Source organism: Rhinolophus sinicus, chromosome 8 (genome assembly GCF_057876585.1).
Source record: "Rhinolophus sinicus isolate RSI-liver-muscle chromosome 8, RSI-T2T, whole genome shotgun sequence".
Classification (NCBI taxonomy): Eukaryota; Metazoa; Chordata; class Mammalia; order Chiroptera; family Rhinolophidae; genus Rhinolophus; species Rhinolophus sinicus.
The window spans coordinates 40,134,692-40,152,091 of NC_142508.1; the positions used below are offsets into that span (position 1 = coordinate 40,134,692).

Genomic DNA, 17,400 nt, shown 5'->3' on the forward strand with positions numbered 1-17,400 from the left:
GGGGCTCAGGGGACAGGTGCAAATGCTGATACTCTGGTTACTCTCTATTGCTGTGAGGAGGAAACTGCCCTTTGTCTCTGACCCAGAAGCCTGTGTCTTCTGAGAGAAACCGTGAAACTGGTAGGATCTAGTCCCTTCCCCATTCTTGATGGTTTATTTATGTATATTTTTATTTATGCCTTGTCATGTTTCCAAAAGGACTTCTGCATGCACTGTACTGCTATTTGCTGCCACAGGTAGAGAAAGACAAACTTATATAAAAGCAATTTTGCCTTATTAATAAGTTTTATACTGACTACCTTTGAACAACTTTGTGGAGATATAATGTACACGCCATAAGTTTTACTGGTTTAAAGTGCGTGATTCACTTTTTTGCAACGGGTTTGCCGCCAGAACAGAGTTGTAGTGAAAACCACCTCTAAATCTAACCCAAAATGGGAAAGGAAAAGACACCCACCAACATCGTTGTCATTGGACACGTGGATTCCGGCGAGTCTACCACTACTGGGCATCTGATCTGCAAATGTGGTGGGATCGCAAAGGACCATCGAAACATTTGAGAAGGAGGCTGCTGAGATGGGGAAGGGCTCCTTCAAGTCTGCCTGGGTCTTGGATAAATTGAAAGCTGACCGTGAATGTGGAATCACCACTGATATCTCCCTGTGGAAATTCGAGAACAGCAAGTATGTGACCATCAAGGATGCCCCAGGACACAGAGACTTTATCAAAAACATGACTATGCTGTCCTGATTGTTGCTGCTGGTGCTGGTGAGTGGGACGCAGGTGTCTCCAGGAACGGGCAGACCCGTGAGCCTGCCCTTCTCGCTTACACACGGGTGTGAAACAACTGATTGTGGGTGTTAACAAAATGGATTCCACTGAGCCGCCTTACAGCCAGAAGAGATACGAGGAAATCATTAAAGAAGTCAGCACCCACATTAAGAAAATTGGCTACAAGCCTGACACAGTAGCATTTGTGTCAATTTCCGGTTGGAATGGTGACAAGGGCTAACACACTTTGGCTCAAGGGATGGAAGGTCACCCGTAAAGATGGCAGTGCCAGTAGAACCATGCTACTTGAAGCTCTGGATTGCATCCTGCCACCAACTCTTCCAAGTGACAAGCCTTTGCGTCTGCCCCTCCAGGATGTCTACAAAATAGGTGGTGTTGGTGCTGTCCCTGTGGGCCGAGTGGAGACTGGTATTCTCAGACCTGCCATGGTGGTCACCTTTGCTCCAGTCAATGTTACAACTGAAGTAAATTTTGTTGAAAGGCACCGTGAAGCTTTGAGTGAAGCTCTTCCTGGGGACAATGTGAGCTTCAATGTCAAGAATGTGTCTGTCAAAGATGTTTGTCATGCAATGTGGCTGCTGACAGCAAAAATGACCCACCAATGGACGCAGCTGGCTTCAGGGCTCAGGTGATTATCCTGAACCATCCAGGCCAAATCAGTACCAGAGGTGCACCTCTGTTCGACTGTCACACAACTCGCATTGCTTGCAAATTTGCTGAGCTGAAGGAGAAGAATGATCGTCGTTCAGGGAAAAAGCTAGAAGATGGTCCCAAGTTTTTGACAGTTGGTGATGGTGCCATCATTGACACAGTTCCTGGCAAACTCATGTGCATTGACAGCTTCTTGACTACCCTCCCCTGGGCCGTTTTGCTATTCATGACATGACACAGACAGTTTCTGTGGGTGTCATCAAAGCAGTGGACAAGAAGGCAGCTGGGGGGAGGGCAGCCGGCTTGCTCAGTGGTTAGAGCGTAGTGCTCATAACACCAAGGTTACTAGTTCGAGTCCCATATGGGCCAGTGAGCTGTGTCCCCCACAACTAGATTGAAAAATGACTTGACCTCCTGGAAAAACATGCTGTTCCCTAATAATTCCCCAACTAAAAAAAATTATAAAAAAAAAGAGAGAGAAAAAGAATAGATACTTCAAATAGGAGGATATCCAAATAGTCAATGGACAGATGAAACCATGCACAACTTCAGAAGTCATCAGAGAAATGCAATCAGATACAACCATTCACCCATCAGAATGGCACAAAATTAAAAGCCGGCAGCACCACATGTCAGCAAGGGAGTGTAGCAACTGGGACTCCCTGGGAGTGTAAATTAGTATAACTACTTTGGAAACATGTTTTATCTATGAAAGTAAACCTATGGCTGCCCTGGGAACTGGTAAATCCACTCTGAGGAGACGTACACGTGGGCTCATCAAAAGACATGTGCAAGAATGTTCAGAGAAGCCTTATTCATTCCAGCCCCAAACTGCAAACAACTCAAATATCCACAGCAGTTGATGGACAAATAAATAGTGATATATTCACAAAGTGGTGTTAGTGCTGTCCCTGTGGGGGACAAAATTTATTGCACGGCAATAAACACGATCTGCTGCTTTACGCAGAAATAGCTGAATCTAAGAGACATACTGCAAAGATGAAGGCAGACACTGAAGAGAACATACTGAGCGGTTCCAGTCTCGTAAATTCAAAACAGGTAAAACAAATATGTGATGATCACACTGAGAATATTGTTGAATCTGGATGGAGTCTGACTGGGAATGAGGGAGCCTTCCTGAGATGCACGTGTTCTCCATCGTGATCTGAGCAGTGACTATTCCCACAATCCACACGCATGTGTAAAAATTCTTCAAGTTGTACATTTAAGATGTGTGCGCTTCACCTAAAAAATTAAGAAACAAAAAATTATTTTGTACTTAAAATGTCTTTTATAGAAACTAATGCTCGCATTGCCTGGAAAGAGTTTCCTTCTGTAATCTCAATATTTTTGAGAAACAATATGTTACTTACTCGTAGATGTTATTTACCTTCTTATTGGAAAATTCATGCTTCTAATTTTATGTTATAATTAAATAATAAAAGAACATCTATAGCATTAGCATTTCTTTGGATATATTTTCTGCACACCCTTATTTGTGCAATTGAAACAACTCATCTGTTTCATAGTAAATTTACTTAATTATGCAGTTTCTCTATTTCTTGATCGATGATTTTTTTCATATAGTAACACCTTTCATGCTTACTTAATTGCAGAACCTTAAGGAATTTAAGGCTTTCTTTGCTCTTAATTGTGTCTTGCCAAATCATCTCTTGAATATCATGACTTAGATGTTGTTTTGAAGAAAATGTGTCACACAAACGAACACCCAAATGCAAACTCTCTGGGGAGTGGGGAGGAGCCCAGCAGAGGAGAGAGATAAAGGCACGATATGGAAGGGCAGGCACGGGAGGGGCTGGGCCTGGGAACGCCCGTGTCCTGCTGCCTCATGTGCGTTGCTCTGGTTTTGGGCACCAGAGGAAACGGCCCTGAGGGGGGCTGCACACAATGGAACCCCATGTATTTTCACTAATGTTCTACCAGTATGTTTTGTATACCGCTCTCCAAGGAAGCCTCTTCCTCCTCCAGCTCCTCCTGGTTTCTCCTCTGCCGTGGGAGACCCTTGAAAGAAGTTTCAGTCATTTTCGGACCCTCATGGTAAAACCTCTGTGTGAGGAACTAGCTTAGGACAGACCCAAGGCCCCCAGTGACCGCAGCCAGTGGCATTAAGTTCAGTCACATTCATTCACTTGCTCCCATTTATTTCAGCAGAAAATTATTGCAGGTCTCCTCTGTGCTGGGTACTGTCCCTGATGCTGAAGACACAGCCGTGAACAAAACAAAGTCCCTGTTATGATGGAACATTAGCTCTTGGGCGTAAGCAGAGCAAAAACAAGCCAATACATACACAGTATGACACGGACACAAATACAACAACAAACATATATCAGGGTGACAGGAGGGATGAGGATGGCTGTGGAATGGGGCTGTTGCAGACACAGTGGTCAGCACAGGCCTCTGCGGAGGTGACATCAGAGCAGAGGTTGGAAGCAAATGGGCAGAGAGGTGAGGAAATCTCTGGAAGAAGGACAGGATAGAAAGAGTGACAGGGTAGGTAGAAAGGTAAAAATGAGCGGGAGAAGGAGGGAACCAGGCCCAGATAGGAGGTCCCTTTAAGCTGCTCCTACTTATCAAGAAGATATGTCATTAAAAGAAGGGTAAAAATGTGTGTGTGTGTGTGTGTGTGTGTGTGTGTGTGTGTGTTGGGGGGGCATCCAGTTATCAGAATGTACATCCTGCTTCTCAGGACCATGCAACTGTAGCTTGCCCCTTTTTAATGAGTTTCTCAAATAAATCACCGGAAATTGAGGGATTCACACTCGCGCCCTAGGAAACAACCTTGGAAACGAAAAGGGAGGATGGGACACACCAGCAGAGAGAAAGATACTGGAAAGGACGAGGGGGAGACAACTCTACCCATAGAAATAAAAACCCAGAGCTCCGGTGGCACAATTGGTTAGCGTACAGTACTTTACAGAAATAAAAACTCTCAGACAATGTAAAGAGGCTGCTTCCCTCCCTTGGGTCAGCCCATCCATGTCTCGGAGTGTACCTGCTTTACTAATAAACTTCTTGCTGTCATGCTTGCACAAACTCTGACTGTTGACTGAATTCTTTCCTTCAAGAACCGAGGTTAAACATTTCCGGTAACAAGAGAAGGTGAGTGACAAATCCTGAAGAAGGAGGACACGAAGAGGACACAGAGAGGACAGCGATGTGGAGAGAAGCGGGCTGTAAAGAATGGCGGTAGCCGGTGATGAAAAGCTTCCAAGGTCCTCCCATTAAAACTTGCCCCACCAGCACGTCTGCATCCCTGTTCCCCTAACTGCTTGAAAACCCTTAATCTAGGCCAGGGAGCACGATGGATTTGAGACACACTAGGTCTCCCATCTCCTCACTTTGCACCTTACTCCAAACTCTGATGTTTGTTACCTTGGGTTCAGTAACACTGTCCTGAAGGAACACCCCGGGGGTGGGGGGGCTGCTGTGCTCCAGCTGGAGGAGGGAGTGTGGACATAGCAGGGGAAGGAGTTGCCATGTCTGGTCCTCCCAGTAGGGCTGCTGCTCTGTCCTCCTTCTCTCCCCCTCGTCCCAGATTCTCATCACCTGCTCTGCGTCTAGGTCTCCCTCAACCCCAGTCTCTCAAAGTCCTTCTCTCTGTCTTCCCAGTTGAAGAGAGACGCAGAGTGACTAGAGCTGATGATTCCTGCAGCAGCTCAGAGAGGATCCTGGGGCAGCCTGGCCCTGGGATTCCGGGTGGGGTGGGGAGCAGGGTGCCCTGATGGCTTTGGAGACCACAGCTCTGCGTGTCCTATCTCATCATGATACAATTCAACAGAAAGCAATTCTGAATACAAGCACCGTGTTAATTGTGTGCTGATTTTTAAAAATGGTTCTTTCTTGACTTTTTGCTTGTAAATTGTGGGCGAATGTTGCCAGACCTGAACTGCTTACTTATTTGAACTGCTTTGCTGGTTTCCTAAACAAGGCCGTGATGTGCATTTTGGGGCTGAGGGCTTGAAGCCTGGTAGGAGGGGGATGTGCCCACAGATAGAATCATCTGTCTCTGAGTGGCCTCATCTGCCCTTCCTGGCCAGGGAGTCTTACCCACCTCCTTTTTCTGAGAAGCTGTTGGGAAAGACTCCAGCCAGTCTAGTCTGTAGATTGCAGCCTGAGAGTGTGTGTTGTAAGAATTTCAAATGGCTCAGCACCTATCACTCCTCATTCTCAGGGCGCCTCACTGCAGGGCTTTGCAAGGCACATTCCCACGGAGGACTGGGACCTACATCTCTTTGTCTAATTGACTTACGTTCCACTCAAGTCAAGTGGTCTTCATGCCAGGGACAGTTTCACCAGGGCTTAGAATGGAAGAACATTTTGCCTCTGTTTTCGGAGTCTGGCTGGAGGGATGGTGTGGAGTCCCAGCTCCGTGTTGTAGGTAGGAAGTGGGAAAGCTGTCCAGTCAGCTCTGCACAGCTTCGGTGGTCAGGGGAAAAGCCTCCTGGAGTGAGAAATCCTATTCCCAATATGGATTGTCCCCAGACAAGAGGGGGATTGGAGACTTTCATTCCAGGGCCCATTTAGAGGTAGGCCAGCCACTGCCAACGCCAAACACAAAATCTCTGCCCTTCCCCCAACCTCTCTCCAGCTGCAATTTCTGTTGCTGAAGTCCTTTGCTCAGTCTCTTCCCACCCTCTGACTCTTCTCTCCTGTCACTCTCTTTCTATGCCTTTCTCTCAGAGGTAGAGTTTGTTAGTTTCTTCAGTGTAGTTACTTCTTTTCGCCCCTTTCTACACTGTACTCTTTGGAACCAAATCATTACGTGCAGCCCAAACTTAAGGGGCTTGAATGGTTGTAGTTACATAAATTATTTCGAAACCTTGTATATGGAGATTTGTCTATTCTCCCTCACTTGCTTCTTTAATTATTTATTTATGCCAGTACGGACTATGGGTATTTACTGTAAGCTTTGAGTTATAATCTAATAGTGAAACCGGAGGCCAACCGAGTCCAGGGCTCCTGCTGCCTGCGCCGCTCAGCCAATAGATGGACATAGTTGGGTCATAGAATAAGCGTTTATAGTCAGAGCACCGTTGGCCTGAGAAGGCAGCGGGTTAACACCTCCAAAAACTGTGTTAACATTCTCAGACCAGCCTGGCATATTTAAGGGAAAATCTGGACATTCCTCCAGAGGCTACCATGGTTCCGGGGGTCTTTTTGTTGCTGTTGTTGTTTTTTTTTGTTTTGTTTTTGCCTCAGTCAGCAGTGCCAAAAGGTAAAAAAGGGGAAATAGTGGTTATTGTATTTGCCTAATTTCATTTGTGGCAGTTTCTAGGGTTAATCGGTCACAGGAAGCTAATAGTGAAAACCCCAGCTGGTGGTGGGGATGCTTAAGGTTTGAAAATAGCCAGATATTGAACAGGCCAAATTCAAAAGCGAATGAAACACGGAGAGAAAAAAAAATTAATGACCTACTTTTTTTTTTTTTTTTTTAAAGATTTTATTGGGGAAGGGGAACAGGACTTTATTGGGGAACAGTGTGTACTTTCAGGCCTTTTTTCCAAGTCAAGTTGTCCTTTCAGTCTTATTTGTGGAGGGCGCAGCTCACCTCCAGGTCCAGTTGCCATTTTCTAGTTGTAGGGGACACAGCCCACCATCCCCTGCGGGAGTCGAACTGGCAACCTTGTGGGTGAGAGGATGCACTCCAACCAACTGAGCCATCTGGGAGGCAGCTCAGCTCAAGGTGCCGTGTTCAATCTTAGTTGCAGTGGGTGCTGCCCACCATCCCTTGCGGGACTCAAGGAGTCGAACTGGGTTGAGAGCCCACTGGCCCATGTGGGAATCAAACCGGCAGCCTTCGGAGTTAGGAGCACGGAGCTCTAACCCCCTAAGCCACCGGGCTGGCCCTAATGACCTACTTTTATGTAAAAAATCTGGAGCTCTCAATTGATAGCAGTCCGAAAGCGTCAGCTCCGAAAGCTCCGTGGAGCCAGCCTAGCCAGCCCTCTCTTTCAGAGCCCCAGCTGTGGGGCGTTGGGGGAACTGGTGCATTTGTGGGTCCACTAGCGCCCCTTCCCTCCCCACCCAGCTCCAGGCTCTAGCTTCGTTCCCCACCCTCCCCACCGACCCTCTGGCCAGGCCTAGCCACCTGCTGCCCTGTGTTTACCGATTCCCTCCCTCCGACGCAGTTCTTCATATCTCCGAGTGCTTACTTGCCCGTCCTAAACAGGCGGAGCGCGCAGAGTTCACTTCAAGCCAGGCCTATATCTGTATTTCTAAACTAACTTTCTGGAATTTTCTATTCAGTCACAGGATGGAAATATTCATTCAGATAGATCCAATTGTTGCGGCAGATGTTAAAGTCCCAGTTCATCTTCATCAGGCGCCTGGGGGACAGTTCCTGGAGATGGGGGAGGAGAAACACCGAGATTTCACTCCCAGAACCTTCAGCTTCACAACAAACTTCTTGTGGGGTCCAAAGGACTCAGGACAGCAGAGCTCCAGGCAGGGCCAGAAGATACAGTTGGGGCCACAGTGGTGGGTCCTGTTCAGGGGCAGGATGGTGTGATGATCACAGCACTGCTCCAAGGGGTTGTAGATCTGGTCCCCACACCTGGGTGCCGGCTGGCACAGCAAGAGTCCTGAGCCAACGGGAGTGTCTGGGGAGACATAGATGGTGTGGGTCCAAAGAGGAACAGACACACAATTCCCAAGGGCAGCCTCCTCCCTCCCGTTCTTCCCTATCCTTCTCCTTACCTGTGACTACCTTTGAACACCGGAAAAAGACCATTATGCAGACAGGAGCTGTGGGAGAGACAAAGAGGGGCAGAACATGGGGCTGAGAAAGTGGCCATGGGGTGCTCAGGGAGGGCGGATGAGTGTGCAAGAAGCCCAGATAAGGGTGGTTTAAAGGTGTGGATTATGGCTTGGGGCCATCTCTGTGTGGGAGCTGGTTCAGGCAGACCCTGGGAAGTCCACCGCCTTCCAGGGGAGGGGGATTCCGGGGAGACTCAGAAGTGCTCAGCCTAGGCTCCCAGGCTGACAGAAGGTTTATAGTTTGTTTAAAAAAAATGGAGCAGTGTGTCAGAGAAGGCTAGGAGTGGGGAGGAGGCTGGAGTGATATTGAGGCTTGGTTGCTGCCCTGGGGATAGGATGAATGGATGCTTGGATTTGGGGTCCAAGTTGATGGGTAAGTTAGTTACTTACCCCAGTAAGCATCTGGCATCTTCATAGCTGAAGAGGCTGTAGGAGAACTGAAGGAGAGTGATTAAGCTCAGGATGTTTAGTGACAAGGAATGCTTATATTAGCTCATTGACACTCAATTCCTTGGGCAGCTTGTGATCACCCCACTCCATTCTACCAATCAAAAACCAGCCGAGCATAGTTTCTTGAGGAGGGGCCTCTGGGCTCAGTATGAGGAGTAACTGAAAAAACAAGCGTTTCAGGCTAGTCCAGACTTTGGGATGGCTACAGCTTGGCCGTACCTCCAAGTTGAGCTTCTGAGAACTTTCCATGGTGGGCACTGATGAGGGGAGAGGGGTCAATTAGGTAAGTTCTAACAACAACAACAACAACAACAAAATTAAGTTCTAACCAGAGAGAACGCTCTGGCTCCTTCCATGTTGTGTCAAGTGCCCACTTCTCAATATTTACTTCTATGTTTCCCAAGCACTGTGTCTCTGGAAATGTCAAGGAAGACTCTCTATCAAATCACTTTTTTTCCTTCTGGAGTCAACAGAATTGTCACTTAGTCTAAGAGATGAGCAAGGGGCTCTGAAAACTCCACAAGGGTTGGTGGAGGGGAAGGCAGAAAATAGTGATGGTTCAAATATGGACTTCAGTTTGGTTTGAGGATCCAGAGACTGCCCACATCTCAGTGCCAGGATCAGGGCAAGCTCTAAACACGTGCTTATCATAAGAATATTATGGAAGTGGCCAATTATATGTGATGCAGTACTTACCAGTGCAGCCCAGACAGAGGGAAGGACAAGCCAAACTGATGCCTAACAAGAAACTGCCAACTATGGAAGAATCTGGACAAGCTCAAATAAACCAAAGCTTCGGAAAGGACATCAGCCCTCGGGGATGTGTGACTACCCTATCAGAAAAGGACTGAGACTTGGTCTGGCTCTCCATCCCCCACTTGCTGACAGAGCTCAGGGAAGAGCTGCCGATTTATGCTTACCCAGCCTGTCCAGCAGTCCTTGAGATGTCTCTCCTTGTCCAATATTCCTTCTCAGCTTCCCAGACTTGGGGGAGAAGTGGGGGCGGTGGAGAGTGTAGAATGGAGTTTGGGTGACTAGGGCCACATTTCCCTGCCCCAGAGCCTGAGACGACCAACACTGTGGAGAGTTCCAGTGAGCCCAGCCTGTCAGCTTGCTTATCGCCAAATGTTAAGAAAATTTTCAGTGTAACTAGACAATATACAAAGGAAAAATAATAAGGCCTTTAAAATATAATTGCCATTTTTTCCCAAATAAAACTTTATGTATGCTTGTGGGAGTTGGGCAGTTAATGTGTATTTCATTTTTCATCTAAGGAGATGGTGTGGGGCAGCTTGCTGGGATAATTATTGATGTATTTTATGATAGACAATTAGATAGGCAATAGTATATCCTTATAGTCTTTTTTCATTAACTCCAAGACGCCACTGGAAAATACATGATTGTTTTATAACTCTAAACTCAGAAGCAATGATCTCATCACTTAGAATTTTTACATTTCTTTTTTTTAACTCTTATTTATTTTAAGTGTGTTTTCCCAGGATTCCTTAGCTCCAAGTCAAGTAGTTGTTTCAGTCTAGTTGTGGAGGGCGCAGCTCACAGTGGCCCATGCGGGGATCGAACCAGCAACCTTGTTGTTAAGAGCACCGCGCTCTAACCAACTGAGCTGACCAGCCGCCTCAGAACTTTTACATTTCTTAACAGAGCTGCTTTAAACATTTTAGACAGAGACTTTTGGAAGGCAAATATAAAAATCAAAATGTATGTGAAATAAGTGGATAAAGGTTTACCTAAAACTATTCCTTTCAGAGGATGCTGCCTGTGGATCATTTTCACCTCCAAATTGGTGCCTGCGCTTTCTTATACATTTGTTTCACAGAAATATTGTTTTCTATGCCACTAACAGTACTGGTCATGCAACGCTTGGTTTTATTCTAAGCTGCTGACACCCATTCTGCAAGTTATGATCAAACTGTCGCCATCAGTGCTTTATTTGAATTTTCTTTCCGTCATTCCTAGAGATTTGGGTACACCTTCTGCCTTCCATTATGTTGTTGGTTTGTACTAGGCACAGCTTTTGTACCTATTTCAGAAACAAAATGTGATATTCTTCATTTACTAAGGGTGTCTTGCTTTCTTATACCTTATATGAGCAGTTGGTTGTTGATTTGCAAGAAAATATACACTTGAATCTATGCCTAAAACAATGACTGTATGTTTCATTACCAATAAATGTACATCACGCGTTTCTGTTAATGTGCCATTCTTCACACACAACATACAAGCCAAATCACATTGTAGTGCTTTCTTTTCCACACCCCCTTCTTCCGCCTCCCCGACCCCCACTTCGGTTCAAGCCGTTGTTTCTCAGTCTAGTTGTGTAGGACACAGCTCCCTGGCCCATGCTGGTATTATGAGCCTTGTGCTCCCCACTGGCTGAGGCAGTCTGTCGCTGGTCCTTGGTCTGCCGCTCACAGCAGCTCAAAGCAGCTCACGACGACCTCCGACTGCTCACGGAAGCCCAGTTCCAGGGAGAGCTGTTGTTCACAATTTTAGCTGTAGAGGGCGCAGCTCACTGGCCCATGTCAGAATCCAACCAGCCACCTCAGTGTGAGGAGCTCCTGAGCCACGGGCCGGCCCTGTAGTACTTTCTTTCTTTCTTTTTTTTTTTTTTTTTTTTGTATTTTTTTTTTTTTTTGTATTAAATTTATTGGGGTGACAATTGTTAGTAACATTACATAGATTTCAGGTGTACAATTCTGTATTACATCATCTATAAATCCCATTGTGTGTTCATCACCCAGAGTCAGTTCTCCTTCCATCACCATATATTCGATCCCCCTTACCCTCATCTCCCACCCCCCACCCCCCGCCCCCGTTACCCTCTGGCAACCACTAAACTATTGTCTGTGTCTATGAGTTTCTGTTTCTCATTTGTTTGTCTTGTTTTTTTGTTGTTTTTGGTTTATATACCACATATCAGTGAAATCACATGGTTCTCTGCTTTTTCTGTCTGACTTGTTTCGCTCAGCATTACTCTCTCAAGATCCATCCATGTTGTCACAAATGTTCCTATATCATCTTTTCTTACTGCCGAATAGTATTCCATTGTGTATATATACCACAACTTCTTTATCCATTCATCTATCGAAGGACATTTTGGTTGTTTCCATGTCTTGGCCACCGTAAACAAAGCTGCAATGAACATTGGAGCACACGTGTCTTTATCTCTAAATGTTTTCAGATTTTTTGGGTAGATACCCAGGAGAGGGATTGCTGGGTCATATGGCAATTCTAGTCGTAATTCTTTGAGAAACCTCCACACTGCCTTCCATAACGGCTGTACCAGTCTGCATTCCCACCAACAGTGTATGAGGGTTCCTTTTTCTCCACAGCCTCTCCAACATTTGTTATTATTTGTCTTGTTGATGATAGCCATTCTGACTGGGGTGAGGTGATATCTCATTGTGGTTTTGATTTGCATTTCTCTGATGATTAGTGATGTTGAGCATTTTTTCATATGTCTATTTGCCATTTGTATGTCCTCTTTGGAGAAATGTCTCTTCAAGTCCTCTGCCCATTTTTCAATTGGGTTGTTTGTTTTTTTGTTGTTGAGTTGCATGAGTTCCTTGTATATTCTGGATATTAGGCCCTTATCGGAGGCACTGTTTGCAAAAATCTTCTCCCATTCAGTTGGTGGCCTCTTTATTTTGTCAATGGTTTCTTTTGCTGTGCAGAAGCTTTTAAGTTTCATATAGTCCCATTCGTTTATTTTAGCTTTTAAACTTTCTTATATTTCAAATGACAATGCACTCAACACATGAGGCACGAGCAGTGCACATGAAGTGACAATAACATGAACCCATGATAACCAAGTTTGTGCATGTACAGGCAATCACAAATCTATTATTCTGTCTAGGTGATAGTCATTGTAAAATGCCACTGATGATAGTATGTGTCACAATTTCAAGGCTATGGAAATGTAGTAATAAATGAATCTTAGAGCATAGGAGAGTCCAGCCAATTTGCAGCTTAGGATATTTCTGAGAGTCAAATGAGGTGACACTTGAAAACCTCTTAGCACAATACCTGGCACGTGGCAAGTGCTTAGTGTTTTCCTCCTCTCAACTGTACTCTTAAGAAAGCCACACACACATGCACACACACACACACAATAATAATAATAATAATAATAATAATAATAATAATAATTTAATAATAATTTAAAAAGAAAGCCACCAAACACATACACACTTTTCTTTCTATAAACAATAATTTAGATTGTAGGAAATTAATGTTAGTCTAAATTTTCCTGATGGAGCAAATCATTGTCTGTTTGACATCTATTTTCAACATATTTTAGGTCCTGGACAATTTTTTCTGATTTATTAAAAATTATGAGTTGTTTTCCCAGAAACTTGCATGTATTTAGGTAGATGGATAGGTAGATAGGTAAGAAGATAGATAGGTAGATAGATAAATAGAGATGGGTGGACAGATGGACGGCATGCATGAAATTTCAGGGTTTAATGTTTTTGAGCCCATTTAAACCAAATACTACAGGGCATATGCTCTTGCACTAAAAGGAATATAGCTGCTGAAGAAGTACACAGTCCTTCAGCAAAGATAGCCCTTTTTCGTGATCTCAGGGCAATTACTTCTTGAGAGCTTCAATAAATCTTTCAGTTCTCTCAAGCAAGCATCAGACGATGGGTTAAAAATATATTACATTGTTTAAAACCTCAGTATATTTGCCTGTGTCCCTTGTACTGAGGTTCATGGAAGACACCCTTTTATTACATTTATAAACTGGTTACTTGCAAGTAGTTACTTCCAGGTTAAACTAACTTACATTCTGGCAAAAAGAGGAATTTATTATTTTTGAGTAGGTTCCCAACTAAAAAAATAAAATAAGGATGAACTAAGGTTAGAAGAAATGTACAAGCGTAGATGAAGGTCCCCATTATTTTTTTAATGTTTGTTGATATTGTGTATTTCCTCCTCTGTAAATTATCATATACTATTGAGAACAATTGTTTTGGGTTGTTTTCTCCTTTCTTTTTAATTTATAAAAGCTCTTTGTATGTCAGGGATACTAATCTTTTGTCCGTTACATATTTTCCTCACATTTTTTTTTCAAGCCTTGTGTCTGTTTTTCAGTAGTGTTGGTAACGTTTTCTTTCTTAGAAATATTTCAAATTTTTGTGCTGCAATCTTTCATGCCCCCCTTCCATTTCTTTCCACTTTTTGGCTTCTGCTTATTTAAGGAGGCCACCTCTAATTTAAAGTTATATGAGTAATTTCTATATTTTTCCTTTTATTTTAATCATTTATTTTGGTTGGCATATTAACGTTATTCTTGCATAAAGTGTGATGCTGGGTCTAGGTTGATTTGTTGCTAATAAATGGCCTACTGAATCAATATCATTTGTTGACTAGTTTCATCCTTTTTGTGCTAACACATGATATTATCTTTTTATATATCAATTTCTCAATAGTAATTTTATCTGTTTCTGGACTCTGCTCTGTTCTACTGACTTATATGTAATTTTCTGGGTAGTGTTATGTTCTTTCATAATGGCTTTATTTTAAAATTTTAGTATCTGGCAAAAAAACATCTTGTCTCCCTAAAAATATTTTCACCCTATTATACGATATCAAGCTCTATCTGACAATATCTGTGCATTTAACTTTCAACAAGATCTCCAAAATAATTATATACTTTTTGCTCCTAAAAAAGCAGCAAAATTTAGATGAATTTTTTGGGTAAATGTTACTTGACTTTGGAAAGGATGAACATTTTAATGTTTTAATACTTCCTGTCCCATAAGAAAACAAGACCCATACATGTGCTGTTTACAAGAGACCCACTTCAGATCAACAGACACACAGAGACTGAAAGTCAAGGCATGGAAAAAGATATTTCATGCAAATGGAAAGGAAAAAAGCAAAAAGCTGGTGGTAGTACTTACATCAGACAAAATAGACTTTAAAACAGACTATAATAAGAAGGACATCACAGGGCCGGCTTGGTGGCTCAGGTGCTTGGAACGCCGTACTCCTAATGCCGAGGTTGCCTGTTTGATTCCCACATGGGCCAGTGAGCTGCGCCCTCTATGATTGTGAACAACAGCTCTCCCTGGAGCTGGGCTGCCGTGAGCAGCCGGAGATTGGCCTGAGCTGCTGTGGGCTGCTGTGTGCTGCCGTGGGCTACCATGTGCTACCATGAGCAGCTGGTGGCCAGTGTGAGCGGCTGGCAGCTGGTGTGAGCTGCCGTGAACGGCTGACCGATGACTGGCGACTGACTGCCTCAGACGGGAGGAGTGCAAGGCTCATAATACCAGCATGGGCCAGGGAGCTGTGTCCTACACAACTAGACTGAGAAACAATGACTTGACCTGGAGTTGGGGGGAAGTGGAAAAAGGGAGGGAAAAAAAAAGTTACATAATGATAAAGTGATTGATCCAACAAGAGGATATGTAACCCTAGTAAACATCTATGCACCCAACACAGGAGCACCTAAATATAAAGCAAACATTGACTGACATAAAGGGAGAGGTCAACAGTAATGCAGTCATAGTAGGGGACTTTAACACCCAATAACACCAATGAACAGATATTCCAGACAGAAAATCAACAAGGAAGCAGTGGCCTTAAATGATAAGTTAGAACAGATGGATTTAATGGATATTTTCAGAACATTTCACCCTAAACAGCAGAATATACATTCTTTTCAAGTGACAGGGAACATTTTCCAAGATAAAGAACATGTTAGGAAACAAAACAAGTCTCAATAAATTTAAGAAGATTGAAATCATATCAAGCGTCCTCTCTGACCACGTGGTATGAAACTAGAAATCAATTATAAGAAAAAAACTGAAAACCACACAAACACATGGAGGCTAAATAACATGCTACCAACAATGGAAGGGTTAGCAATGAGGTCAAGGAAGAAATCAAAAGACACCTTAAGACAAATGAAAATAAAAATACAATGACCCCAAATCTATAGGACACAGTAAAAGCAGTCCTAAGAGGGAAATTCATAGCAATACAGGCCTAACTTAAGAAGCAAAAAAAATCTCAGGGGCGGAGGGGTGGCTCAGTTGGTTAGAGCACGAGCTCTGGGCAACGGGGCTGCCAGTTCGATTCCCACATGGGCCAGCGAGCTGCGCCCTCCGCAACTAGAATGAAGTCAATGAAGCCACTCAGCTCCTGGATGGCCAGATGACTCAGTTGGTTGGAGCGCGGGGCTCTCAACCACAAGGTTGCCGGTTCGACTCCCGCAAGGGGTGGTGAGCTCTGCCCCCTGCAACTAACAATGGCAACTGAACCTGGAGCTGAGCTGCGCCCTCCTCAACTAAGATTGAAAGGACTTTGACTTGGAAAAGTCCCAGAAGTAAACACTGTTCCCCAATAAAGTCCTTCCTGTTCTCCTTCCCCAATAAAATCTTTAAAAAAAAGAAAAGAAAAATCTCAAATAAACAATCTAATCTTACACTTAAAGGAACTAGAAAAAGAAGAGCAAACAAAACCCAAAGTGAGTAAAATGAAAGGAAATCATAAAGATCAGAGAGGAAATAAATGCAAGAATCTACAAAAATACAAAAAAATCAATGAAATCAAGAGCTTGTTCTTTGAAAAGAAACAAAATTGTAAACCTTTAGCCAGAGTCATCAAGAAAAAAAGAGAGAAGGAGGGAAGGCTTCGGGTTCTGCAGACCAGAAAGTGAACCCACCTTAGGGAAATATCTGCCATCCAACCCCAGGCCTGGACGAGAGGAAGTGGAATATCACCAGCCAGAGGCTGAAGGACTCCTGGAATGCCCCAAAAGAAGATATTTATATACTAGGAAAGGTGTGGTACAGATAGTGGAGGTGATATTGAATGGGATAGTTATCATGTATATCATGGCTTCCTACTTGTCTTGCTGGATTCAGTGTCAGCTTTACCAGTAGCAGAAGCTTTGAGAACCACTGTTATTCACCATTTGAGGGCACTGAGCTAGAGCAGGTTCGGAAGCTGGACCAGCAGTACACTGTCCTCTGAGCACATGGCTGTCTTTCTGGGGCTGGGAGTCCTCACCATGGTTGTTTTACTCCAAGGAGCCAAGAGTCTAACCAAATTGCCCAGGAAGTGGCTTCTGCTGGAGGCTGCCTTCAGCCTCCTGGCAGCATTGGGCTACTGCATAGGCATTGGCATTTAATTCCACGTAGCCTTGCAGATCAATGCCATGGACACTTGCAAAACAGACAAAAGATTAGCAGAAGCGCTATGCCCGCAAAGGTCTCACCTGGATGAACTGCCAGCTGTCAGGCACTGATGTAGCAGCAGCCACCTTTGCTGGTCTTCTGGTGATAATGTATAGTGCCAGCATGTTGGTGGCCCTATGGAGCTACCGTGAACAGAAAAACCACGAAGACAGCCAAGAATAGCACAGAAATTACAGTGAGGCACCAGAATATCTGTGGAACACTCTGAGACTTTCTTCTGGAAGCTAAATGTAAACCCACCTGTCTTGTTTCTCTTAAAAAAAAAAAGGGTCCTTTAAAATTGCACATTTGCCAACTGGGGTTTTCACATACTTGATTTTATAAATACTCTTCTTGGTTACAGTGTACAGCTAGATGGTCATCTCATTTTTCTATCAATTAGTCTTTGTTGACTGAGAGTTTGAAAAAAATATCTCCACCTTTGCTGCAAATAACATCAGAAGTTTGACTATGAGCTTGTGGTATGGCTCTCTTACCAAATGGTAAGGTGATGGTTATG

At 44.0% G+C, this 17,400-nt stretch overlaps 2 pseudogenes; both read left to right on the forward strand.

Annotated features, from left to right (window-relative positions):
- The first annotated feature begins 257 nt into the window (after positions 1-257).
- LOC141567666 (elongation factor 1-alpha 1 pseudogene) lies at positions 258-1,872 on the forward strand (annotated as a pseudogene).
- Positions 1,873-12,492: 10,620 nt separating this feature from the next.
- LOC109458715 (MARVEL domain-containing protein 3-like) lies at positions 12,493-17,129 on the forward strand (annotated as a pseudogene).
- Positions 17,130-17,400: the final 271 nt, after the last annotated feature.